Source organism: Lynx canadensis, chromosome B2 (genome assembly GCF_007474595.2).
Source record: "Lynx canadensis isolate LIC74 chromosome B2, mLynCan4.pri.v2, whole genome shotgun sequence".
Lineage (NCBI taxonomy): Eukaryota > Metazoa > Chordata > Mammalia > Carnivora > Felidae > Lynx > Lynx canadensis.
The window spans coordinates 135,343,712-135,366,435 of NC_044307.1; the positions used below are offsets into that span (position 1 = coordinate 135,343,712).

General features: G+C 37.0%; 1 protein-coding gene and 1 long non-coding RNA gene across 5 annotated transcripts in view; one reads left to right on the top strand and one right to left on the bottom strand.

Annotated features, from left to right (window-relative positions):
• TAB2 (TGF-beta activated kinase 1 (MAP3K7) binding protein 2) overlaps positions 1 to 22,724 on the top strand; it is a 76,680-nt gene that overhangs the window by 13,291 nt on the left and 40,665 nt on the right. For 3 of the 4 annotated variants that reach the window (XM_030316562.1, XM_030316560.1, XM_030316564.1), the window contains exon 1: positions 12,395 to 14,385. The gene's annotated coding sequence lies outside the window, so the exon portion shown is untranslated. Of the gene's footprint in view, positions 1 to 12,394; positions 14,386 to 22,724 lie in introns of those variants that run through there. The other variant, XM_030316561.1, reaches the window with a different exon arrangement.
• Positions 7,888 to 21,708, bottom strand: LOC115514509. Its single transcript, XR_003969001.1, has 3 exons — positions 21,540 to 21,708; positions 17,001 to 17,004; positions 7,888 to 7,898 (listed from the first exon to the last, which is right to left on the bottom strand). It is a non-coding gene; the product is annotated as an uncharacterized LOC115514509 (long non-coding RNA).

Here is a 22,724-nt window from a genome sequence, read left to right on the forward strand (position 1 = left end):
TCTCCAGAGTGGCTGCCCTATTTTACATTCCTACCGGCAATGTATGAGACATCAATTTCTCCACATCCTTACCAGCATTTGGTACTGTATTTTTTTATTTCAGAAATTCTAATAGGTTTAGAGTAACATCTCATTAAAGCGTCCATTTGCATCTCTTTAATGGTTAATTATGTTGAACATATTTTCATGTGCTTTGCTGTCTGTATATCCTCTGTGGTAAAGTATCTGTTCAAGTCTTTTGCTCATATTTCAATGGGATTTTTTTTGTTCTCTTCTTTTTTACCCTAGTGAGTTCTTCAAATATTCTGGATACAAATGCTTTGTCAAGTATGTGATTTGTAAATATTTTCTCCTGGTCTGTGGCTTATCTTTTTATCTTCTTAATGGGCCTTTGCAGAGCAAGAACTTCAATGAAATCTAATTTATCCATTTTTTTTTCCTTTTGTGGATTTGCCTTTGTTGTCAAGTCTGAGAACTCATTGCTTAACTTTAGATCCCAAATTTTCTTCTAAAAGTTTTCTAGAAGTTTTACATCTTGAATATATAGATCTATGATCCATTTTGACTTAATTTTTATTTAAGATGTGAAGTTTAGATTTAGATTCATTTTTGTCTATGGATATCCAGTCTGTTCCAACACCCTTTGTTGAAAATTATCCTTCCTCCATTGAATTGCTTTTGTACCTTTGTCAAAAATCAGTTGGTTGTACTTGTGAGGGTCTATTTCTGGATTCCCTATTCTGCTCCATTGATCTTTGTGTCTGTTCCTCCACAAGTAACTATCTTGATTACTGCAGCTATATACAGTATGTCTTAAAATCAGGTATCGAAGTTCCTCCAGTTTAAGTCTCCTTTTTTCAGAATTTTTTGTAGCTGTTCCAGTTCCTTTCCATGTAAAATTTATAAAATTTTACAAAAATCCTGCAAAAAATCCTGGATTTTGCTAGGAACTCCATTAAATGCATAGATTAATTTGAGGAAAATTTGCATTTTTATTTTGAGTCTTTCAATCTATGAACACAGCATTTCTCTCCATACATTTAGGTAGTCTTTGATTTCTTTCATCAGCAGTATGTAGTTTTCAGTACTCAAACCTTGTCCATGTTTTGTTAGACTTCTACCTAGGTACATTTTTTTGGAGCAATTATAAATAACATTGTGTTTTTAATTTTGGTTTCTAGTTGTTCATTGTTAGTTTTTAGCAGTATGATTGATTTCTGTTAGTTGACCCCGTATCCTTTGACCTCAGTAAGCTAAATATTCTAGGTGTCTTTTTTTTTTTTTTTTTTTTTGCGGATTCCATTGGGTTTTCTAATGTCTCTGTGAATAGAGACAGTTTTATTTCTTCCTTTCCAATCTGTATGCCTTTTATTTGCTTTTCTTGCCTTGATGCTCTGGCTAGTATTTCCAGTATTATGTTTAATAGGAGTGGTGAGATCAGACAAGGTTGTCTTTCTCCTGATCTTAAGGGTAATGCATTCAGTCTTTCACCATTTGGTATATGTTAGCTGAAAGTTTGTGTAGATGCTGTTTATCAGATTGAGAAAAAGCCCCTTTCTGTTTCTAGTTTCAGAATTTTTATTATGACCAAGTATTGAATTTTATCAAGTGCTTTTTCTACATCAATTAATAGGTCATGGTTTTTCTTCATTAAACTGTTAACTGATGGTAACTTTCCTTTTTAAAGATTTACTGTGGCTGCTGTGTGGAATAAGCTATGGGAGCGGGACCAAGATATAAGCAGGGAAACCATATTGGAAACTTTTGCAGTAATCCGAATGAAAGAGGGTAGTAACTTGGACTAGGAAGGGTGAGAAGAGGTCAGATTTTGGATATGTTTCAAACCTTGTGTGGGCAGGAATTGCTGATGAATTGGATCTGAGGCATAAAAGAGAAGTCAGGGGTGACTCCTAAGATTTTTGGCCCAAGCAATTGGAAGTATGGAGTTGCTGTTTACTGAGTGGGAGAAGACAGTGATGTCTAGCCAGTTTGCGCTAGGCAATCAAGAGTTTGTTTTGTACATGTTAACTTTGAAAGGCCTATTAGACTTGTAACTGGAGATAACAAGTAGGTGATTGGGTATACAAAATAGAATTCTAGCAAGAGATTCAGACTAGAAATTTGAGAATTATCAATGGAGTTGACATATAAGAAATTATAGTGATAGTTATTAAAAACTATACCTATCACCTTTTTACTGAACTGTTATCTAAGTTTATCTATTAGCAAAATGCCGTATTCTCTTACCATGTGAAGAACTTTGTTTAAATTTGGATTGGTTCTGTTTATCACCAGACTGCTGTGTATCTGACATTATGTGACATGCACCAGAAATTATGTGATGGGGGGGATATATATTCCCTATAATACTGTATTTAGCCATGCTTTTTGATAGGCAGATGATTGTAATAGTAGTGTGTCTTACTTATTTTCAGAGGTTTGTCCTAAACCTTTATAAAAGGAAGTATTTCTGTGTGTATTGTGAACAGGGTTTGACACTATTTAAATGCCTGATAGGCTTTCTCTGTGGCAGGATTTCTTTTGTAGGTAAAACAGGTCAGCCAGGGAGACAAATCAAAAACAAAAATTAAAAACAGGAGTGCAAAATAGCTAGCAAGGAAAAGACTTCGATTTCTGACTTAGGCCCAAAATTAAATCGGTAAAGGGAGAGGGTGAGCCTCAATTTACAGAATTGGTGAAAGACAGATCTTCTGAGTTCCATTCAGATATGTTTACTTCATATAAAAGTGTTTCAGAAAATATTTTTTAAATGCCACAATCTTTTTTGTTATAACTGATTAACTCTAATAATATTTTCTTTTTTTATACTTAAAAATGTTTTTTAAATATTTATTTACTTTAGAGGGAGAGAGAGACAGAGTGCGAGCAGGGGAGGGGCAGAGAGAGAGAGAGGGAGACACAAAATCTGAAGCAGGCTCCAGGCTCCAAGGTGTCAGCACAGAGCCCGATGGCGGGGCTCAAACTCACAAACAGCAAGATCATGACCTGAGTCAAAGTTGGTCGCTCAACCTACTGAGCCACCCAGGCGCCCCTCTAATATAATATTTTCTTACTGATAAAGAAATTTATGTGTCTCTAGCACTTTTAGTTCCTCTGTTGTATGATTTACCAAATTGTATTACAATATTCTGTTTACTTTTCAGTTTCTCCCACTAAATGTCAGGTTTTACAGCATTAGTACAATGCCTTGGCACTTAAGCTCTCTGTAAGTATTTGTGAATGAATGCATGAACACCTACTACTAAAGTTTAAAGCTAATAATCTTGCTTTTGAAAGCAAATGAGTTTTTGAGATTCCAGAGTATGGGTTATGGTCATATGTCTCTTCCGAGTACTACATTTTCAGTTGATGCTTTCAATGAACATTATACTCCGACAGAATGCGCATAGCAACATTACTAACCCAAAGTCAGTGAGACACACACTTTGCCTTTTGTTATCTGTTCTTTTTGTCCTAGTGGTAATGGATTTACGCAAAATCATCTCAACTTTGGCCCAGACTTGTATTGAACGGCATACGCTTTACAGATAGGAAGCTGAGCTTAGAGTTTAGCCCACAGTTAGTTACATGCCTCATAGGATTTTCATGTGCACGCTTATTACCTAGTCCTTCTCCCCATTTCCAAGTAGATGGTACAATTATAGGCCACATTTCTCTTCAGTAATAATTATACTTTTAAAAGCATTTTCATATACTCTTGTTCCTTTGAGCTTTACAAGACAAATATACCCTGAGCCTTTACTGTTCCAATGCAGATTTAAGCGCCCTGAGAACAGTTATTTTTGCAACCATGGTATTTTATCTCTAAATCCGTAGTGTGTTTGTACATGTATGTGTATATATATATATGTACGTATGTATGTATCTACATGTACATATGTCCCATTAGTCCATAACAAATTAATAAAGTTTATAGGAAGAATCTTTCTCTGAAATTGTTGATGTGATAAATGCTTAATAAGTGTTAGAGGTTTATAGAAAACTTTTTCAATTATAACATAGCTATAAAATTATTACCAAAATAATAAACTTAAAACTTTATAATAATTATCGTTATGCTTCTTTTCATTTGGCTTTCTTGACCCCACTCTTTTCTGAATTGTATCTAACTTTGACTCTTTTGTTGTAAATTCTTGGTCTTTAAGTCTCCTCTTTTCCTGCTTAGCACCTTTTCTGTAATTCCCTGGGTCATTGTCACTACCTTCTCCTAAAACTCAGTACTGTGTAATTCTAGAAAACCTATTGCCTGTCTTGGTGAGGCAATTACTGGGTGGGAGACAGATAAGTTTTAGACAGAGAACTTGGGTTCCTAGCATAGCATCGTCAGGCTATTTAGTTTTACTTGTTCCAGTTTCCCTGCCCCGCCACCCCCCAGTCTTCCCCCTCATTCACTCTGAATTCCAGTGCTGTTGGTCTAAGAACTTCCCTTTAGGAAAAGTCATTTCTATTTGGTTATAATCAACAGTAGAAATTGTGTTGTATAGAAACCATCTTTGTTTCCTACCCACATTCCCATTATCCTCTTCTTCTTCCAATGAGAAAGATTACTTAGAATAATATTTACCACCATCGCTCCTACCACCTCACCCCACCCCATCTCTGGGATATTGATACATAAGTTTTTATATTTCTTGAAATAAATGAGGCAACTTGGTAGAGCTCTTTGAAGAAAAAACAAAACTTTATGTAAGGTGTTTGTGATTAAAGCATTAATGAGTAGTGTAACACTTCATTCATCTAGTTTCATTGGTTATAAATATGCTACATAAGATAATTGAAATTTATCCCAAAATGTTTTTTTTATAGATTTTGTGTATAGAGATTTTTACAATATATATACACTATGTAGGTTTTACTTGTGTGTGTGTGTGTATGTATACATGTATTTAGTAGCTACAAGTATGTTTCTTTATAATGTTTTTATATGATGTACTCCCTTCTGAAATAGGGAACATTCCCCTTGCTCCACACTTAACCTGTTCTGGAAGATAGAAATGGCTTCTTGTTCCCAGAGCTTCGGAATGAAGAGTCAGAAACGCTAGGTTCTAGTCCAAGCTCTAACAGTAAATTCCTGTGTGAGATATTTTGTTTTTTTACCATTGAATCCATGGGATCTGGAATAGTGTCTGGCATGCAGTAGGTGCTTATTAGCAAATATTCGTGGAATAAATCATTGTTTTATGTCTACATTAGCACTGCTTTCCTGATTTATTACTTGTGATTCAGTACTACATAATAAATAAGTTTCTAAGTTTTTAATATAGTAGGAGTATCTAGGTTCTGACTGAGGCGAACTGTTTAATTTATATTGTCTTTTAGTTGCTTCGTGGAATTTTTCGCCTTCATGATGTATCTTCTTATATACTTAAAGTTGTCAAATGATTTTCTAATACTTCATTTAATGAGAAGTTTCCTTACCGATTACATTCTGTTTGTCTATATTATATGTAAGCAGTGTCTTATTTACAAGGATATAGCCCATGTCCCCAGGGATCTTATAACCTAGATGAAGAGACACACAAATGAAACTAGAAGACTGATTAAATGTTAGATCATGAAGCACTGACCTACAGGTACAGTGGGAGTTCTAAGAATAGAGAGATCCATGTGGGTTGAAGCAGTAGCAAAAGAATTCAAGGAGGAGATGAAACGAATTGGTTTTGGAGAGTAAGTCAGAGTTTGATAAGCATGGAGACGGAGAAATGACATTCTAAGCCAAGGCAGTAGCGTAATCGGGAAGGAAAACTGGGTTAAACATGTTCAGACAAGCCCGACTGGATTCCTACGGGTGTGAGGACGAGTGGGAAATAAAGGTAGGTGGATTTAGTAGAGTTTTACTCTGGGTTCCGTGAAACCGAAGAGGTCTGAGGATAGAATTTAGAGGGATCCCTGCACTTAGATGAGAAAAAAAACTCCACATCTTTATGTTTTCACTAACAGAAACCTGTACCTGCAATTTAGCATTTTCTTCTGACAGTCCCGTATTTACAGTGGTTCAACTTAATGATTTTTCAACTTTCTGAAAAAGAGATACACATTGAATAGAAATCTCACTTCAGAGTTTGAATTTAGATCTTTTCCTTGGCTAGCGATTCCCAGTGCTGGACTCTCTATGCCGGGCAGTGTCAGGGAGCCGCTGCCCCAGGCAGCCACACAATCATGAGGGTGAGTGACCGGTACACTTACAACCATTCTGCACCCGCACGGCCATTCTGTTTGTCACTTTCAGTACAGTAGTCAATAGATTACATGAGATAGCCAACACTTTATTATATAGTAGTCTTTGTGTTAGATGATTTTGCCCTAATGAGGTGTAAGTATTCTGAGCACATTCATGGTAGTCTGGACTAACCTGTGATGGTTGGTGGGTTAGGTGTATTCAGTGCATTTTTGACTAACAAACAGTATTTTCAATTTACAGTGGGTTTGTTGGCATGTAACCCCATCATAACTCAAGGAAGATCTGTACTGTGATTCTAAGCAGTAAAGCAGTGCCTATGACTTTATTACTAATGGTAAAAGCACAGGCGTTTTCATATTACTTTACAGTTGTTGATATCTCTGAATATAATTTACGCAGGTTAATAAAAAATTATGGTTATTAGACTTCTAGATTTTATTTTGTTGAGTGTTAATAAAGAAGCATATATATCTATATATGTATCTATATCTATATATATATCTATATGCATCACCAATACAGGTTTTAAAAAAATACTTGGTAACTTTCAATATAATTAGTTTTCTTTGTAATCACTTATGCATTTAAAACCATCCATATTTTAAAAAATAATTACACTTTAGTGAAATTGGCTTTCTTTGTAATCCTATGTATTGTATTTTATGCATTTCAAACTATTCTGAGAGGATATTTGTAGCTTTCTTCAGACTGCCAAAGGGGTCAATGGCACCAGATCTAGTGAAACCAAACAAGAAAAGGCCTTGAGAACCCTACCAAAGAGTTTTAGTTGAAGTGAATAGTAGAGGAGGAACCTAATGAATTTTTCTTTTGTTTTTAATTACAGAATAAATACAAGTTAACTTAGAAGAATTTTTAATTTTCATTAAGTTTTAAAAAGAGGGAGTTCTTTATTTTACAACTATAGATAAACATAAGTTTACAAGGCAGCCAAAACTTGTATAATCCCACACTCTTTCTCCTTACCCTCTTACCGTGTATCTGTTCCAGTTTGTTAAGTTTTTGTGCAAAGGAATGAAATATTTAAAGTGGTTAGGTAGGAGCATTTCTTAATCTGCTGTACTACACTGGGTCAAGCGGGAAGACTTTGGTGTCAGGGAGGTAAGCTGTGGGTCTGGTCAGTTAGATGCTGGATGATTGGGATAGTATGGGTAGCGGTAGGGGCGGGCTAGAATTGGCATTGCCAGGAGGTATTAAGAAAGAACTTTAAAGGGGTTGGTGGTAATCATGGTGGCCGAATTGCATGCAGTGGTGTAGGGGAAAGTACCAGAAAGTTAAGAAGAGAGTGCCTAAATTAGGATTCCTGGAATAATACTCTACAGGTTCACAGTGCTTTATCTGTAACCCAAGGCCAGCTTTGTGTTTTAGAATTCGAAATTCTTTGACTTTTAGAAAGGAAACATGACATTTATATTGTATATTATGTAATGCCCCCAACAAGGTGTGAGGCATCACCCAGTTATTAAACCCTAATTATTTCTGCAGTGAAGCATGGAAATAGTCACAGTAGGCTAACTAAGCCTATAAATAGCCTTAAGTCAGTAAGTCAGTTCAAAGCAAATTTTTGCCACTACCAGATGAGGTTTTTTTTTCTTAAGATTTATTTTTATGTAATCTCTACACCCAGTGTGGGGCTTGAACTTACAACCCCGACATCAAGAGTCACATGCTCTCCCGACTGAGCCAATCAGGCACCCTGTGCAGAGGAGTTTCGACATAAAGTTTCATGGAAAAAATCTTTTAAGTACTTTTAGATTTCAGAACTATGGAAGTAATTGTAAACTGTATTGATTATAACATCCAGTGAAGAGAGTCTTAGGAGTTGTGTTTTGAGGAATATTGATTATGAAATGGATGAAATTTGAAAGAGAGGTAAAGAAAGGCAAGAGAAGCGTTTAGGTGACTTCAATTTTCAGGCTAAAAAGAGAATTACTGCTTCTGATAAAAATGGGAAGCTAAGGAGGGAAGCGAGTTTGGGCAGGATTTTAAATTTAAGCTTACTTCCCTTTTGTTTTTCAAGTGTTCCATATTGGTAGAATGAGCTTGAAAGTTTACAAGTGGAATGTACAATTTCCTTTTAAAATAAGCTCTTAACACACTGTATACATTGTAAGCTAACTTGACAATAAATTATATTTTAAAAAATTAAAAATAAAATAAGCTCTTAATTTTCAGAACTCACAGTCTCTGATGTTGAGACATTAAAGTACTTCGGGTTTGAGAGTGGTTGAAAGGTGTTGTTCCTGGAGCGTTAAAATTGTGGCCCTGCTCACTGGGACAAAACCTGGAAAACAGACTGAAAAGGAGTAGAGTAAGGTACTTATACCATGACAGGATTCTTTGTGCAGCCGAACCATTAACGTGGCCATGTTTGTAATGATGTGAACAGGTACAGAAATGGCAGCTGCAGCTGCAGCGTGGTAGCTGACGCACCTTGAATGCTTACCGCAGGCCGGGCACTGTTCTAAATGCTTTACAGCGAGCAGTCTTGTGCCTCTCTGCCTTGTAGCCCAGGTCATGACTGCACCTGGGTGGGAAGCGTTAGCATAGCTAGGGGTATGATTTTGATTCCCAGTTCACCTTAAAAATCTGGAGTGAGGGGCGCCTGGGTGGCTCAGTTGGTTAAGTGTCTGACTCTGGGTTTCTGTTCAGGTCATCATCTCATGATGCGTGAGATCGAGCCCCGCACTGGGCTCTGTGCTGACTGCGCAGAGCCTGCGCGGGATTCTCTCCCTCTTCCTCCCCCACTCACGCTCACGGGTGCTCTCTCTCTCTCTCTCTCTCTCTCTAAGTAAATAAATATTATAAAAAAAAAAACTGACCAACTTCAAATTCTGTACGTTTAGACAAATTTTAAACATAAAAATCCAGAGTATGGATAATTCATGAATATGTAGAATTGAGTAGGTTTCAACTTTATTGCTATTCTGTGATTTTTTAAATCTACTTTGATAAATGAACTCCTATTAATATTGTCACATAAATAACATCTCTTAGAAATAGCAGGCAAGTCTTTAATAGAAATAGAAATAAGGACAGACAAGTCCTTAGCAAAAATGAAATAAGGTCCAATAATTACTCTTAAAATTTAATTACTTAGCTATATCTACTGTACATACATATATGCATTTACTTTACGTATAGTTTAAGAAGGCAAATTTTGTCTTAAACCTTTATTCAGATTCTCCCACTGACTTGTATAATACAAACTTGAGGTTTTTAATTAAGTAAGGACGTCAGACTAGAGTATATATAAGCGTCCTTTCAGTATCAGACTCTACGGCTGTGAATGTTTAGATTTTATCCAGTAGAAGAGAAGGACTGAACTACACCTTAAAGGAGATTCTCCTTCGATTATGCTGGAAACAGTACAGAAAAGGTGCCTGAGGAAGACGTGCAAGGACGAGTGTCAAAACTCTGCACCACGTAGTTTTGACAAACCAGAAGCACAGAAATAATGATCCTAGAAAAATGAAGAATGTGTACACTATTGAGCAGAAAAATTTTTCAAGAAAAGAGTGATTAGTAATCGTTCAAATTAGTAATCAGTCGGTCAAGTTAATAGAATATAGAGGAAAGGGGGTCTCTGGGTGGCTCAGTGGGTTGAGTGACCCTTGATTTCGGCTCTGGTCATGATCCCAGTGTCATGGGATCAAGCCCCACGTCAACCTCCATGCTGAATGTGGAGGCTGCTTAAGATTCTTTCTCTCCCTCTGCCCTTCCCCATTCTCTCCCTCTCTCTCTCTCTCCCTCCCTCCCTCCCTCCCTCCCTCCCTGTCTCAAATTAAAAAAAAACAAAAACATAGAGGCAGGAACCCTGTGCCTGGAGTTAGAAAGCCACGGATACATTTCTGGCCCTAAATCTGCCACTGATTGAGGTTTTGATTAGTAAATTACTTAATTTTCTAAACCTTGCAAAATGAGAATAATAACTATCTAGGCTTCCTCACTGGTTTTTCATGAGGATCAAATGATATGATGAATTAGAAAGTACTCAAGAAAACTTAAATATACTATGGAATTAAGTTATTGCGAAATGGTGGATGATGATCCTGAAAAGCGTATTGTATTTGATGATTTGAATAACACTATTATCAAGGGAGGAAACTTGGAGGCAGATTAAAAGAAAGTTGAAGCCATAGTATAACTACTCTGTAGAGGAGTTTGGCAAAAGGCAGGAATGGTAAGACACAGGTGGCCTAGCATAGTGTGTTCATTCCTTACATTGCTAATGCAGATTTTGGTATGTATGTTTGTGTTTCTCACTTGTTTAAGAGGATGTAGGGGGCAGAAACTGTAGCTCATTCTCTTTCCTCAGTGCCTTGAATACAGTAGCATATTAATAGCTTTGTGAAGACATACTTGTTACAGGGCTTAACTGGTAAGGAAATACTTTGTGTATTTCCAGTATATTGTATATTGTATATGCCAGTATATTATATATACCAATTAAGGTAAGGAAATACATCCACGAGTTTATACATGGATGTATGTTTAAGATGGTTAAGACTCAAACATGTTCATAGGTTGAAGGAAGAATGCTAAGCCCCAGATAACCATTTCAGAGCGTAGAGAAAAAAAACGTAAGCTTCCCAGTCCTTTGTACAGAGCCAGCATAACATGATAATAAAATATGAACATAAAAGAATACACACCAATCTCCCAAAAGTTGGTGCAAAAAATGCTTAATAAAACTACCAAATGGAAACTACCATTACATTAACAGAATAAAGCGTAACCAAGTAGAATTCACTCTAGAAATGTAATGATAAATTCATTCACGTTTAGTGGGTGAGAGGGGATTATGAATATCTTGAAGGATACCAAAAAGGGGGAAATCAACATTTATTTCTAATAATCCTTAGTGAAACCAGGATAAATGAATATATTTAAAATTTTACATACCTCAAACCACAAGACTGCATTTTGTTATTAGACATGAAATACTAGAATTTCTATTTTCGTGTTTAGTGAAATACTGAATTCCTTTTTTGAAGTCATGAATCAAGGAAGATCTGGCCAGTGTTACTATTCTATAACATTGTCTTTGGAATACAATGCAAAAATTAGACCAAAATACAAAATAATTGTTGAAAGGGAGGAGACAGATTTATTATTTGTAGATGATCTTGTATATCTGGAAAAGACAAAAAAAAAGAATCAACCTACACATTACTATGAATCATGAGGTTTCATTATAATAGCTAGTAATAAAATACCAAACATGAAAACTGTTTAAAGTATTTTTCCAGGGGCGCCTGGGTGGCTCAGTCGGTTAAGCGTCCGACTTGGGCTCAGGTCATGATCTCACAGTGTGTGAGTTGGAGCCCCACGTTAGGCTCTGTGCTGACAGCTCAGAGCCTGGAGCCTGCTTCAGATTCTGTGTCTCCCTCTTTCTCTGCTTCTCCCCTGCTCATGCTCTGTCTCTCTCTCCTTAAAAAAAATAAACATTAAAAAATACATATTTTTCTTGGTGGACTTTAAACTGAAAGTCCATCTGTATGGGTTAATGAATGGGAATCCTCATTCTTTTTTTTTTTCCTAAAGTTTATTTACTCGAGAGAGAGAGAGAGAGAGAGAGCGTGCACATGAGTTGGGGAGGGGCAGAGAGAGGGAGAGAGTGAGAATCCCAAGCAGGCTCCACACTGTCAGTGAGAAGCCTGATGCTAGGCTCGGGGTCACAAACTGAGGTCATGGCCTAAGCCGAAATCCAGAGTCAGATGCCTAACCAGCTGAGCCACCCAGGTACCCCAGGAATCCTCATTCTTAAATACTTTTTTTAATTATTTTTTTTAATGTTTATTTTTGAGAGAGATAGAGCACAAGTGGGGGAGGGGCAGAGAGAGAGGGAGACACAGAATCTGAAGCAGGCTCCAGGCCCTGCGCTGTCAGCACAGAGCCCGACACAGGTCTCGAACTCACAAACTGAGATCATGACCTGAGGAGAAGTCCCACACTTAACCTACTGAGCCACCCAGGCACCCCTAAATACTTTCTTTGGGTTTTTTTTGTTTATTTTCCTTCTAGGGAATACACAGACAATTTAATTATATCATCTCTAAGTAAATTGAAGTGGGTTTTGAATAGATACTTTCCATGTTAACTTTTAAAAAATATTTTGAAATAAAGTTGTAGCAGTGAATAGAATAACTTTAAGGATTTTTTTTTTAATTCTTTGTTACTTTTGATACTTGCTGTATTACTTGGTAATGCTAGGAAAGGTGTAATCTGATCTTTGAACCATATTTGGTAAATAGTAATTTTGTATGGAACCCGCTGTTCTATCAGTAAGAGGAAAATTATTGCCCAAATGTAAGGCTTTTCTTTGCCTTTAAAGCATTTCCTGACTTAAAAACCAAGTTATATCATGCGTTGATTCTTTTTGCTTTTTAAAGTACACTACTCCAGATCTGTAACTTTTTAACAAGAGATGTGTTGACAAACGTACTTTCTATTTTATTTGGAGGGAGAAGAATTACATTGTTTACCTTGCTTACCACTGATTCCCTTTATGTTCTAAATGTAAATTGTTATATTTGTATTCATTATCAGCTCTGAGAATTGAGCTCTCTGACACATTTCCTTTGTAGTTCTGAAATCAATGTGGATAAATCAGTTGTGTCTCTTAGGATGTGATGCAGTTGAGTTATTTAAACCTAAAGCTTGTTACACACTGTTGTTTTAGTATATATGAAAATGAAAACTTAGGTAGACCTGTATGTTTAGAATAAAAAAATGTGTTTCACTCTGTAGTAATGCAGAAAAATTGATTATCTACTGTGTGCTAGGTTGTTAGCCACTTGTGTACTTTAGCTAATTCTCTTGACAGTCTAGTAAAGTGAGGTGTAGTATCCAACTTGATAGAAAAGAAACTTCTGCAGAGAGTTTTAGTCCAAGGCCATGCTGACACAAGATTTGAACCTAGATCTGTCTCTGCCAGAATTTTTTCACTGACAATATGCCATCGTGAAAGATGGAAAATTTACATTTTTCTTAAAAACTATTTTGATTCTCTTTTGCTTTGCTGTGTTGCTAGTCACTAGAAATGCAGGGAGTTAGTTCTTTGAATCCTTGTCCTCGCTATTATTATTATTATTATTATTATTATTATTATTATTATTTTGTCTTGTTAGCAGTTCCCACAATCTGTCATCATTTGACAGTAGCAGAGAATTCAATTCATTTTGAGTGCTGCGGCATTTGTTTCTTAGAGAAGCTCCCTTGGGTGCCAGCTCACCAAGTGTAAGGACATCCTTGCCAGGCTCTCATGCAACAGTCTAAAATATCCTACCATTTCTGTAACCTCTGTAGTTGTGTGTGTGTGTGTGTGTGTGTGTGTGTGTGCGTGCGTGTGTGTGTGTGTGTGTTAATATGGACCCAACAAATTTATACCAAAAAGATTGAACCTATTTTGGTAATGGAAAAAGAGAATTTCCAGTGTGGTTAAGAACCACATCTTATGAGCTGTTTTTTTGCCTCCCACTTTAAGAATTACCAAGTATTTTTAAAAATTGGAACTTGAAATTCAGTTCATTGCTTGGATGTATTTCTGAAGAAACCTCTGAGAATTGATTGTAGGAAATCAGGGGAGCAGTTAGAAGACAATTGGAAATAAGATAGTGAAAGAAGAGCAAAACGACCTGAAAATGAGGACTTTACAATTTTAATTTGACCAGTGAAAGTGGATTTGCTGTTTTTCTCTTTCGGCTATTGTCTGTGGTCCCACGTTGGACAGTCTGCTGCTGAAAGCGATCACAGGTCTCACGAAGGCCACTGTTTCAGTAGCTGGAACTGGAAGTCGAGAGTCGAGTTGGGTAAAGAAAGACAGTGACTTAACTCGTGTAAATGGCATCTTCTGGGAACTTACAACTTAAGAGATCCTTTTTCCACCTCAGAATATCTTCCGTGAGACGCACTGGGGACTACATCATTGCCATTAGGTCTCATAGTGTTACCTGGTCACGTTTCTCGTTCCGCCTGCCTCTAGTTTACTCTAGTTTCTCTTCTGCTTTCAAGGCTCCAGACCCAGTTCCTGGACCTGCCCTGGAAAAGAAGTATCCGGTAGAGATGAGCTCACTGCAGTTACTTAATTAAAAATTTGTAAGCTGCAAAAATGGCAAAGGGCCAACCAAGAACAGCTACAATTTGAATTTTTCTATTTCCAGGTATGCTAAAGTCCACGGCACCAGTCAAGCTTAGCCTGTGTAACTGCCTTACTGTGACATCTATAATAACCAAAACTTTACTTTCAAAATCTGTGGTCTTCTTGCTTTCAAGTATGGTAACATTCCTAACATCTAGGTAACATGCAGCTACTCTTGACTTTACTTACTTTTGCCTGAATATTTCTGATTTAACTTGTTTGCTAGTAGTAGCAAACTAATGCAAAAACAACTTAGGAAAAACAAATTGGAAATACTATTGAGTTAGACCCTGTAAATGTGCAAAAACTAGTCTGGTCTTCAATGAAAAGTAAACATTATCGACAGCAAAACTGTCTTCCTTTAAGAGGTTCACACAGAGTCTGAGTAGTACGTGGAGTTTAATAAGTGAAACTATTCTCTCAACCATTCCACGCAATGCCTGCCTTCACATAGAGTCAGTGTTTTCTTCAGCAGTTGGAAGTAGAACCAAATAATGTATTATATATTACTTCTACAAAAAGAGTTTAATTTTAAATGTAAGTGTGTAACTAATACTTGCTGTAACGATACTTGATTATTCAAAATAAATCCAATAAGAAAGTCATAAGTAGATTAAATTGTCCTGGAATATAACAACAAAAACAAAAACACGTTTCCTGTTGCTTAAGATTTTAATGGAGTGAAAACTACTTATGAAGGATTCGAGGGCTGAGGTCAGTTAGCTTTTAGGGGCATTTATTGCTTTTACCAATTTGTATAGATTTAGAAACTGGATTAATCCATGAAAGGTGATTTTATTTACTGAATGGGCAGATAACCATACTTATCTTTTGTTTTTAAAGTTCAGTTCAGAAGAATTGATCAGAGAAATTTTATGTCCCAACTGTGATTCTAAAAGATGATTCTAATATCCTAGCTTCTGCTTCAGAAATTCTCTCCTCCACTGTTATTATATAATGAATATGTCAGCCAGTCTAGTCAGCATTGGGTCCCTGATTATGTCCCACATGATTTGTTTGGTATTGAAAGGATTGAATCTCACTGAGTGTTGTGTTAGGACCGGAAAGAGAGCTACTATCAGAGTTATTACAGGATCTTTACTGCCGATGGGTGAATTGGGGGAGAAATTGAAGAGAGAATTGCATTTGAATTTCAAGTCTTGTTTGTTATCACTGGGAGGCTGTTAGTAATGGTGAAATTTTTCCACATTACTGAATGCAAATTTTGTGTAAAACACTGTACTAGGCCCAAAGGGATGTGCAAATGAATAAACTTTGCTTTCAGTGAGCTCACAGACAAGTAATACCAAAGAAAGTACTATAATAGGAGTGCTGACAGTATACAGGAGAGTACCAGATAGAATCAACTTTGTGGGGAAGGTAACATTTCTACTAAGCCTTGAGGGATAGATAAAAGTCTTTGGAGAGAATGGCAAGAATCTAGAAATCTTAGAAATGTAAGTTATGGAAATGAAAGTATATAGGGGCACCTGAGTGGCTCAGTCGGTTAAGCTTCCGACTTCGGCTCAGGTCATGATCTCAGTTGGTGAGTTCGAGCCCCACATCAGGCTTGCTGCCATCAGCACAAAGCCCTCTTCAGATCCTCTGTCCCCCTCTCTCTGCCTTCCCCCACTTGCACTCTCTCAAAAATAAGTAAACATTTTAAATGTTATTTACTTCTTTAAGAAGTAAAAAAAAAAATTTTTTTAAGTGTATAGCATGTTCTAGAAATTGTGAGCAGTCCAGTGTGCCTAGAGAACAGTGGAGTACAGGATGTGATAGAAGACGGAGCTGTGTCATACTTTTGAATGTCAGGTGAAAGATTTTGGACTTAATTCAGTAGCAGGGAATGGGTATCCACTGAAGATTTCTTAGCCTTGGTGCACTTAAGTCCGTGAGTCTTTTGAAAAGCTAACTGTATTAGAGTCATTGGCTTGATGAAGTTAGATTTTAGCAACAGTGGTACCTCATTAAGGACATTTATTGTTATATGTGCCAAACGTGTGAAGAGTTTTTCCTGCAGTTTCTCATTTAATCCTTACTACAGGAATGTGCGAAGTAACTGAAATGATACATGTCAGGCATTTAGCATAGGACCTGGCCCATAATAATGGTGAACCAGTAATGCTGAACTGTAGCGTTTATACTGTACACTTAGAGAAAAGTGTTCTTGTCCACCTTTATGTGTTATAGCTTTCTATGAAAGTATTGTGTTTATTGAGGGACTCTTAGGCTTAAGATAGTAACATTAAACCTCTTTTTCTACAACCCCCTACCTCTTTTAAACAATTAAACCATCTCATTGGTGGATGAGTATTTCTTACTCCGTTTGAGAGTAACTCAGCATTAGTTCACGTTGAGTTAGCCTTTGGTTGAAAATCAAAGGGACCTGGCTTTTTTGTTTTAACAGGACTGAGCATAGAGCTAGTCGTGCACGTAAACATGTAGCCCGTATGTAACGTTTAAATCAAAATGTAACTGTAGATCTCATCTTGTCAAACATCTGGAAGATTGGTAATTGTTGTAGCTGTTAACTCTAACAGTAACAGTCTCAGCATAGATAACATAGGCTTTAAGTTATCTTAAAGTACATATAGTTGGCTAAGTATAGGTATTTTCAAATTATTCTACTCTTACTCTCCTGCTCAGGTATCAGAATACAAATACTGATGGACCATCTTCCATCCATGTAACCTTTTACCTGGCCTCGCTCCGTCTCCAAAATAAGTGTATATTCTTTCAGAGTCTTTCCTGTAGATACATACAAAATATCTTTTTCAAATACATTTTTGTATCCCTTTTTTAAATACACAGATTCTGCCTTTTACTTTTTTCATTCATTAAAATCTTCTCTTTCCATTTAATTATCTAGATATCTTATTCCACCAGAACACACACACACACACACACACACACACACACACAAGCTACCTGGTATTCATTAGTGTTGCTAGTAATTTACTTATTCACTTCCCAATAGCAGTTGTTTTTAGTAATACACACTAAGGAGGTGACTTTGTGCTCCTCTTGAAACACATGTGTTTGTCTCTAGATGAGATGCTCTAATTTATATAAAGAGACCTCTGGTACTTTATTATCTGCAACAGACTTCATTCAGCCTGCCTCACAGCTGACTGCAGTCGCAGTGGGGGTTGACACCGCAGTTGTGCACGGCTGGCCTTGCAGACTAACTTGGTGGGAAGTGTGTGTATAGATGTCTCAGTGTCTCTCTCCATGATGCTCCTCAGTTAAAAGGAATATAACAGTTGTCCTCTGTGCCTCACATGTGGGGAGGATAAGGTGAGATAATAGACATGTGCTGATAAGAAGTCCCAATATAAATCTGAATTCTGCTCGATTATAATCTCAAAAGCAGGGACTATATTTTACTTATCTTTGCATATTTAAAGCACATCGCCTGGCTTATAGTCACAATGTTTATAGAGTGGATCCTAGAAACGAAGGTGAGCCAAAAAGTCGTTCAGGCCCGTAGAATTTTCTCAGATGTATTTTCTACATTATCTGGAATCTGTACATTTTTTCACTGAAACTTTCCCACCTTTTCAAACTTCACTCGTTTTTCTACTCTACTCAGCCGTAATTCTTCTAATTTATCATGTTCTTTCGTGGCCTTTCCCTCAACACAAACAGTTGTCAGGGATATCCTTCCTGCGAGACCTTTATTATTCCTCTGTAATTCCTAAGCTCAAGCACGACATTCTTTGTGACATTTTTCCTGCCTTTCTTCAGTTCCTAAGTTTTAGGCGCTTCTTCCCTTGACCTTCACTGCAGCTCACACACCGGTAAATGGCACAGAGTACTCGTTGCCGTGTGCTGGGGCATAGTGGTACATCTTGTGGCAGGGCCTGGAGCTTCGGAGATAAAGGACCTGAACGGAGAAAGTGAGAGGCATGTTTTCGCTGACTTGTGGGAGGCAGCATGCATGGCGCAGAGAGCAATGAAAATCTTCTGTGATGTGCCCCTCCTTACCCCACTTCTTCAGCCTCGGCTTTTGTCACGCTGTCTCCTTGTGAGTCTCACCCGCCGCAGGTCAGCATTAGCCAGCTCCTTACGGTTTCCTGAGCTTGCCACTGAACTTGCCATGCTGCTTCACCCCGTTAGGTCTTTCCCTAGGCAACTACCTATGCCTGAGCTTCTCTTTCCCTCTCGCCTGTCTACCAAGAGAACACATTTTATCTTCCAAGACCCAGCGTAGGTGTCCCCTTGTTGAATGAATCCTTTCCTTCAATCCTCCCCTTCTCCCAGAATTGGCTGGTCCCTCCTTCATTTCTGCTGTTTACTGCATATTATATCGGTATCCATTATTACATTTATTTGTTGAATGTTTGTTTTCCCCTACTAAAATGTAAATTAAAAAAAATTTTTAATGTTTATTTATTTTTGAGAGAGGGAGATTGACAGAGTACGAGCAGGGGAGGGGCAGAAAAGGGGGGACACAGGGTCTGAAGTAGGCTCCAGGCTCTGAGCTGTCAGCACAGAGCCTGATGCAGGGTTCAAACTCACGGGCCATGAGATCATGATCTGAGCCAAAGTCGAGGCTTAACCGACTGAGCCACCCAGGCACCCCTAAAATGTAAATTTCTTGAACATAAGCAACTGTGCTTTTATTAATTTTAATACTTTCAGCACCCACTATGGTGTAGAGTAAGTAGCAGGCACTCAACAAAGTTTGAGCTATATATATACACACACACACACACACACACACACACGAAAAGCTACATATGAAAAATGTACATATGAAAAAATATAAAAATGATAAATTAGAAAATGGGTTATGTCATAAATAAAAATGTTAAGTAGAAGATCACTTTAATATATTTTTACAGTTCAGATTTCCTACTTAATTAGGAAAGCCTTTGCTGCAGATTTATGGATAGGTATTTGTAGGATGTGATTTCTGTTTCTTTATTTGGTTATGTTATACAACTAAAAATATTAAATTGAATATTCTCTAAGGGTATCTAATTTAGAGATTTGTGAAATAGATTTGTATATAATAAATTTGCTGATAAAAGTTTCTGTATAGTTCTGAGATTGTTCTTGACCATCTAATAAAAAATCCATTCACCATAACTATAACAAGACAAATAGCCAACTATATACAACAGTTTCACAGTGTTAGATTGAAATACTGGCACATACTAAACAACATTACAGCATGGTGTTGTATTTTAGAAACTTGATTCATTTAATATTGCCTTACCAATTTTAACTTTGCTCTTTTGAATTCTCTGTGATTTCCTTTTAAGGTTCTGAATAATCTAGTAATGAAATATTTTATTTAAATGTTGGTCTTTACATACAGATTTGTATATATTTTCTCCATTAGCAGGCTTAGCAGTCTCTATTAACCACAGTTGTATTACCAATCAAGTGTATGTGTATAATTTTCAAATTGCCAACTTAACTTTTCGTTAGATAGTAAAACATTTTAGTGGTTATTACGAAAGCACTAATGGGGAGCCTGGGTGGCTCAGTCGGTTCAGCCCCCTGACTTCGGCTCAGGTCATGATCTCACAGTTCGTGGATTCGAGCCCCACGTCAGGCTCTGTGCTGACAGCTCAGAGCCTGGAGCCTGCTTCAGATTATGTCTCCCTCTCTCTCTGCCCCTCCCCTGCTCATTCTCTCTCTCCTTCTCTCTCTCTACCCCCAAAATTAAATAAACATGAAAAAAATTAAAATTGAAGAAAAGACTAAATAACTGTCCATTTACACTGTGTCTAACTCATGAACATAATCGACCTGTGCCCCGTGCTATAACACACACACATGCATACATCTACCAGGCAGCCAGAAGTCCACTTTGGGGAGAAGTCAGCTGAGGGCCATGACATTAGAAGGAAGATGGGCAAAATTATATGAGATGAACAAAAAGAAAGCATGGGGCCAAGCGAGTGATTAGAACTGCACAGGGATCAGTTGATAAAGCTTCTCATAACTTTCTCTTAATCTGCATATAAAGATGCCATTTTAGATTAATATTTTAACCAGATTATTATAATTTTCACATGCCACTGAGTTCGTTGGTTCGTTCTAAATGTTGATGGTTGATACAAGATGCAAACTGGTACTTCCAAGTGCTTTCGTTTTCTTTTATCCTCTCTTTTTCCCTTTTACCCATAATAGGAGCTTCTTGTCATATCATTTATTTATATCATGTTTTCTTTCCAAGATATTTATGCACAGGATGGATTATCCAAAAATTACAGGGAAAAGGGAGCACTGAAAAATAACTTTGTCTCCATCTTAAAGCCCTAATGTATTGGAAAAAAATAGTGAGATATGAATTGGAAAATACACACAAGGTAGTTAGTTATATAATATGTTTTGATGAATTATAACCATTCTGTCTTAGATTTATTGCACTTTTCTTGATCCTTAGAAAATGGTAGCACTCACCACAAAACCACAGTACATAAATTGCCAAGTGTGGCTGACTTGCACATTCCTTTAGAAGAACTTAAAACTGGTAAGACTTTTATCCATAAGGAATGGCCAACATTCATGGACTTGAGGCAATGTAGTAAATGAAAAAGTCGGGAAGTTTTCTTGTTTAGAGAAGGAAGTATAGATCATTATGTACTTCAGCCATTAGTGTTAACTTTTTCTTTTACAAAGTAAATTATTGCAGCATTATAAAGTTGAGAAATCCATTTTCTGCTACCAGTCCCTTGCTCCTTGCAAGCTTTTAAATAACATAAAAGCTGAACATGATAGCTAACTTCATGTAGCATTTAGATGACTGATTTGGTATGTTTACTGTTACTTTTGCAAATAACTAGCTATGTAAAGTGTTTCAGTATTACAATTCTTTCATGCTAAAATTTATGCTAAAGAGGGATTATGATTCTTATTTTTAGTCTTAAACAGTGATAGTATTTGAATTTTAGATTTTGATTACATGGCTACAATTCTTGCATTTTTTAACTCTTAGGAAAATAACTTGATATTATAGATTGGTGGAGGGTGGACGGGGGCGGGGAGGGGGAAGAGTTTGCTTTGCCTTAGTAAAGTTGTCATATCATGCTCCAAGAAATATAACTCCAATAATTTGCTGTTAAAATTTTTTTGAAAGTTTTTATGTGTAATTAATGACATTTGTAAATTCTTTTGAGGTTAATCAAATGTGAAGTGCATCCACTGTTACCTAACTGGCATTTGATGAGATACTTAGATAATGCATGAGTAAAGTAAAAGGTATTTAGAATAGTGTGTGTATGATTAGGCAGGGAATAGATTTCTTTATTTTTAAGGTTTAATTCTGAAATCTTATTGAAGCTAAAGGTTTCAAAATTTGCTTTAACTTTAATTTTAAAAATTGTAGCATTCGTTCTATGATACTCTTTAAGAATAACTCACTGCACAGTCTGGTAATGTCAGCCAATCCACAGAAAAGACACAAATTATAATCAGTTATAAGAAACTATTAACATCATTTTGACAACCAAATAGATAAGTTAAAACATTCTGCCTTCCCAGTAGTCATCCTGGGGAAGTTACTGTTCACAGTTGTTAAGGTCAGAGGGGCTTTGCAGTTCAGACAGTTCTGTTAAAATTTAACATCTGTGTTTCTAAAAATCACCATGCTACGCAAATCATGAGAAAGAAAAGCCACAGGGTTTATGGAAAAAGTGGAGTTCCAGATACAACACTCAAAAACTTTATCAGAGAACATTTTAAAAAAGATAGGATCCTGGGGCGCCTGGGTGGCGCAGTCGGTTAAGCGTCCGACTTCAGCCAGGTCACGATCTCGCGGTCCGTGAGTTCGAGCCCCGCGTCGGGCTCTGGGCTGATGGCTCGGAGCCTGGAGCCTGGAGCCTGTTTCCGATTCTGTGTCTCCCTCTCTCTCTCTGCCCCTCCCCCGTTCATGCTCTGTCTCTCTCTGTCCCAAAAATAAATAAACGTTGAAAAAAAAAATTAAAAAAAAAAAATAGGATCCTTAAAAAATGATAGTATAGTTTTACCCATGTTAAATGACTAAGAAATATGTACTCCTATAACGTACAAACAAATATGGTACTTTGAAAAAGATCTGCAGTTGGCTTATGGAAGTGAGCATAGATGTAGCAAATTTGTTATCCTGAAGTGGTCAAAGAAGGGTTTTCTGAAATCAGAAGGAAAGTTGTAACACAAGATATGGCTAGCTGGGGCCGCATGCTGATAGGCCAGCTGAGGCGGCTGGCGGATGTTTGAGGTGTGTTACATTTTGTGTATTCACATGCAGCTTGTTTCAGTTGGTAACTAACGCTCAAATTGTTCCCTATTACTTCAATTGCATTGGAACAGATTTGCAGTTTCAAAATAAGTACTAAGCAGCACTGACCTAAAGCTGAGGGT